This window comes from Ursus americanus, unplaced genomic scaffold, assembly GCF_024610735.1.
Source record: "Ursus americanus isolate L20-20 unplaced genomic scaffold, mUrsAme1.1.p SCAF_51, whole genome shotgun sequence".
NCBI classification, from domain to species: Eukaryota; Metazoa; Chordata; class Mammalia; order Carnivora; family Ursidae; genus Ursus; species Ursus americanus.
Genome location: NW_028273633.1, coordinates 2,257,814 through 2,263,462, shown reverse-complemented (window position 1 = coordinate 2,263,462; position 5,649 = coordinate 2,257,814).

The following is a 5,649-nucleotide window of genomic DNA, read 5'->3' as shown; positions in this document are numbered from 1 at the left end:
TTCCAGAGAGGTGGAGGGCATTTGCTTTACCTTGCCACAACCACTTGGGATAGGGTGTGCACCTCAGGAAAACTGTTTCCGTGGGAAGCCGGCTTTTTCAAAGGGGTCTCAGGGCCGTGGGGCTCGGCTCTCCCTCCGGCTCCCCAAAGCTCAGGGACGAGGTGAGGGGCTTAGACCGTGCCTGGGCAATGTTGTTTCTTACACCTGGGTATGTGGCATTTTGTTGACCTGGCTACCCCCACTTGGGATAGGTTTTCCACAGCAAGCACCTCCTATTCGTCGGAAGGCGTTTTTGCCCCAGGGGTCTCCGGGCTGTGTTCGTTGGGCTTGAACTCCTGCTAGCAAAACTGCCGGGATGAGGGAAGGGTTCAGACTGTGCCTGGGCCCTGTGGTCTCTTCCAGGTCAGTGTATGGCATTTCCTTCCCCTTGCCACAGGCACCTGGGAGCATGTCTGCACGTGGAGAAAGACTTTCCCGTGGGAAGCCGGTTTTTGTCAAACGGGTCCTAGTGCTCTGCTCCTCTCTTTTCACTCCTGCTGCCAGAAGCCCAGGGAGGATGGGAGGGCTTAGAACATGGCTGGGCACTGTGGTTTTTTCCAGAGAGGTGGAGGGCATTTGCTTTACCTTGCCACAACCACTTGGGATAGGGTGTGCACCTCAGGAAAACTGTTTCCGTGGGAAGCCGGCTTTTTGCAAAGGGGTCTCAGGGCCGTGGGGCTCGGCTCTCCCTCCGGCGCCCCAAAGCTCAGGGACGAGGTGGGGGCCTTAGACCGTGCCTGGGCAATGTTGTTTCTTACACCTGGGTGTGTGGCATTTCGTTGACCTGGCTACTCCCACTTGGGATAGGTATTCCACAGCAAGCACCTCTTGTTCATTGGAAGCTGTTTTTGCCCCAGGGGTCTCCGGGCTGTGTTCGTTGGGGTTGAACTCCTGCTACCAAAACTGCCGGGATGAGGGAAGGGTTCAGACTGTGCCTGGGCCCTGTAGTCTCTTCCAGGTCAGTGTATGGCATTTCCTTCCCCTTGCCACAGGCACCTGGGAGCATGTCTGCACGTGGAGCAAGACTTTCCCGTGGGAAGCCGGTTTTTGTCAAACGGGTCCCAGTGCCCTGCTCCTCTCTTTTCACTCCTGCTGCCAGAAGCCCAGGGAGGATGGGAGGGCTTAGAACATGGCAGGGCACTGTGGTTACTTCCAGAGAAGTGGAGGGCATTTGCATTACCTTGCCACAACCACTTGGGATAGGGTGTGCACCTCAGGAATACTGTTTCCGTGCGAAGCCGGCTTTTTGCAAAGGGGTCTCAGGGCCGTGGGCCTCGGGTGTCCCTCCGGCTTCCCAAAGCACAGGGACGAGGTGAGGGGCTTAGACCGTGCCTGGGCAATGTTGTTTCTTACACCTGGGTGTGTGGCATTTTGTTGACCTGGCTACTCCCACTTGGGATAGGTTTTCCACAGCAAGTACCTCTTGTTCGTTGGAAGCCGTTTTTGCCCCAGGGGTCTCCGGGCTGTGTTCGTTGGGGTTGAACTCCTGCTAGCAAAACCGCCGGGATGAGGGAAGGGTTCAGACTGTGCCTGGGCCCTGTGGTCTCTTCCAGGTCAGTGTATGGCATTTCCTTCCCCTTGCCACAGGCACCTGGGAGCATGTCTGCACGTGGAGCAAGACTTTCCCGTGGGAAGCCGGTTTTTGTCAAACGGGTCCCAGTGCTCTGCTCCTCTCTTTTCACTCCTGCTGCCAGAAGCCCAGGGAGGATGGGAGGGCTTAGAACATGGCTGGGCACTGTGGTTTCTTCCAGAGAAGTGGAGGGCATTTGCTTTACCTTGCCACAACCACTTGGGATAGGGTCTGCACCGCAGGAAAACTGTTTCCGTGGGAAGCCGGCTTTTTGTAAAGGGGTCTCAGGGCCATGGGGCTCGGCTGCCCTCAGGCTCCCCAAAGCACAGGGACGAGGTGAGGGGCTTAGACCGAGCCTGGGCAATGTTGTTTCTTAAACCTGGGTGTGTGGCATTTCGTTGACCTGGCTACTCCCACTGGGGATAGGTTTTCCACAGAAAGCACCTCTTGTTCGACTGAAGCCGTTTTTGCCTCAGGGTCTCCGGGCTGTGTTTGTTGGGGTTGAACTCCTGCTAGCAAAACTGCCGCGATGAGGGAAGGGTTCAGACTGTGCCTGGGCCCTGTGGTCTCTTCCAGGTCAGTGTATGGCATTTCCTTCCCCCTGCCACAGGCACCTGGGAGTATGTCTGCACGTGGAGCAAGACTTTCCCGTGGGAAGCCGGTTTTTGTCAAACGGGTCCCAGTGCCCTGCTCCTCTCTTTTCACTCCTGCTGCCAGAAGCCCAGGGAGGATGGGAGGGCTTAGAACATGGCTGGGCACTGTGGTTTCTTCCAGAGAAGTGGAGGGCATTTGCTTTACCTTGCCACAACCACTTGGGAGAGGGTCTGTACCTCAGGAAAACTGTTTCCGTGGGAAGCCGCCTTTTTGCAAAGGGGTCTCAGGGCCGTGTGCCTCGGGTGTCCCTCCGGCTCCCCAAAGCACAGGGACGAGGTGAGGGGCTTGGACCGTGCCTGGGCAATGTTGTTTCTTACACCTGGGTGTGTGGCATTTCGTTGACCTGGCTACTCCCACTTGGGATAGGTATTCCACAGCAAGCACCTCTTGTTCATTGGAAGCTGTTTTTGCCCCAGGGGTCTCCGGGCTGTGTTCGTTGGGCTTGAACTCCTGCTAGCAAAACCGCCGGGATGAGGGAAGGGTTCAGACTGTGCCTGGGCCCTGTGGTCTCTTCCAGGTCAGTGTATGGCATTTCCTTCCCCTTGCCACAGGCACCTGGGAGCATATCTGCACGTGGAGCAAGACTTTCCCGTGGGAAGCCGGTTTTTGTCAACGGGTCCCAGTGCCCTGCTCCTCTCTTTTCACTCCTGCTGCCAGAAGCCCAGGGAGGATGGGAGGGCTTAGAACATGGCAGGGCACTGTGGTTACTTCCGGAGAAGTGGAGGGCATTTGCATTACCTTGCCACAACCACTTGGGATAGGGTGTGCACCTCAGGAAAACTGTTTCCGTGGGAAGCCGGCTTTTTCAAAGGGGTCTCAGGGCCGTGGGGCTCGGCTCTCCCTCCAGCTCCCCAAAGCTCAGGGACGAGGTGGGGGCCTTAGACCGTGCCTGGGCAATGTTGTTTCTTACACCTGGGTGTGTGGCATTTCGTTGACCTGGCTACTCCCATTGGGATAGGTTTTCCACAGCAACTACCTCTTGTTCGTCGGAAGCCGTTTTTGCCCCAGGGGTCTCCGGGCTGTGTTCGTTGGGGTTGAACTCCTGCTAGCAAAACTGCCGGGATGAGGGAAGGGTTCAGACTGTGCCTGGGCCCTGTGGTCTCTTCCAGGTCAGTGTATGGCATTTCCTTCCCCCTGCCACAGGCACCTGGGAGCATGTCTGCACGTGGAGCAAGACTTTCCCGTGGGAAGCCGGTTTTTGTCAAACGGGTCCCAGTGCTCTGCTCCTCTCTTTTCACTCCTGCTGCCAGAAGCCCAGGGAGGATGGGAGGGCTTAGAACATGGCTGGGCACTGTGGTTTCTTCCAGAGAAGTGGAGGGCATTTGCTTTACCTTGCCACAACCACTTGGGAGAGGGTCTGTACCTCAGGAAAACTGTTTCCGTGGGAAGCCGCCTTTTTGCAAAGGGGTCTCAGGGCCGTGGGCCTCGGGTGTCCCTCCGGCTCCCCAAAGCACAGGGACGAGGTGAGGGGCTTGGACCGTGCCTGGGCAATGTTGTTTCTTACACCTGGGTGTGTGGCATTTCGTTGACCTGGCTACTCCCACTTGGGATAGGTTTTCCACAGCAAGCACCTCTTGTTCGTCGGAAGCCGTTTTTGCCTCAGGGTCTCCGAGCTGTGTTCGTTGGGGTTGAACTCCTGCTAGCAAAACTGCCGGGATGAGGGAAGGGTTCAGACTGTGCCTGGGCCCTGTGGTCTCTTCCAGGTCAGTGTATGGCATTTCCTTCCCCTTGCCACAGGCACCTGGGAGCATGTCTGCACGTGGAGAAAGACTTTCCCGTGGGAATCCGGTTTTTGTCAAACGGATCCCAGTGCTCTGCTCCTCTCTTTTCACTCCTGCGGCCAGAAGCCCAGGGAGGATGGGAGGGCTTAGAACATGGCTGGGCACTTTGGTTTTTTCCAGAGAGGTGGAGGGCATTTGCTTTACCTTGCCACAACCACTTGGGATAGGGTGTGCACCTCAGGAAAACTGTTTCCGTGGGAAGCCGGCTTTTTGCAAAGGGGTCTCAGGGCCGTGGGGCTCGGCTCTCCCTCCGGCGCCCCAAAGCTCAGGGACGAGGTGGGGGCCTTAGACCGTGCCTGGGCAATGTTGTTTCTTACACCTGGGTGTGTGGCATTTCGTTGACCTGGCTACTCCCACTTGGGATAGGTATTCCACAGCAAGCACCTCTTGTTCATTGGAAGCTGTTTTTGCCCCAGGGGTCTCCGGGCTGTGTTCGTTGGGGTTGAACTCCTGCTACCAAAACTGCCGGGATGAGGGAAGGGTTCAGACTGTGCCTGGGCCCTGTAGTCTCTTCCAGGTCAGTGTATGGCATTTCCTTCCCCTTGCCACAGGCACCTGGGAGCATGTCTGCACGTGGAGCAAGACTTTCCCGTGGGAAGCCGGTTTTTGTCAAACGGGTCCCAGTGCCCTGCTCCTCTCTTTTCACTCCTGCTGCCAGAAGCCCAGGGAGGATGGGAGGGCTTAGAACATGGCAGGGCACTGTGGTTACTTCCAGAGAAGTGGAGGGCATTTGCATTACCTTGCCACAACCACTTGGGATAGGGTGTGCACCTCAGGAAAACTGTTTCCGTGCGAAGCCGGCTTTTTGCAAAGGGGTCTCAGGGCCGTGGGCCTCGGGTGTCCCTCCGGCTTCCCAAAGCACAGGGACGAGGTGAGGGGCTTAGACCGTGCCTGGGCAATGTTGTTTCTTACACCTGGGTGTGTGGCATTTTGTTGACCTGGCTACTCCCACTTGGAATAGGTTTTCCACAGCAAGTACCTCTTGTTCGTTGGAAGCCGTTTTTGCCCCAGGGGTCTCCGGGCTGTGTTCGTTGGGGTTGAACTCCTGCTAGCAAAACCGCCGGGATGAGGGAAGGGTTCAGACTGTGCCTGGGCCCTGTGGTCTCTTCCAGGTCAGTGTATGGCATTTCCTTCCCCTTGCCACAGGCACCTGGGAGCATGTCTGCACGTGGAGCAAGACTTTCCCGTGGGAAGCCGGTTTTTGTCAAACGGGTCCCAGTGCTCTGCTCCTCTCTTTTCACTCCTGCTGCCAGAAGCCCAGGGAGGATGGGAGGGCTTAGAACATGGCTGGGCACTGTGGTTTCTTCCAGAGAAGTGGAGGGCATTTGCTTTACCTTGCCACAACCACTTGGGATAGGGTCTGCACCGCAGGAAAATTGTTTCCGTGGGAAGCCGGCTTTTTGCAAAGGGGTCTCAGGGCCATGGGGCTCGGCTGCCCTCAGGCTCCCCAAAGCACAGGGACGAGGTGAGGGGCTTAGACCGAGCCTGGGCAATGTTGTTTCTTAAACCTGGGTGTGTGGCATTTCGTTGACCTGGCTACTCCCACTGGGGATAGGTTTTCCACAGAAAGCACCTCTTGTTCGACTGAAGCCGTTTTTGCCTCAG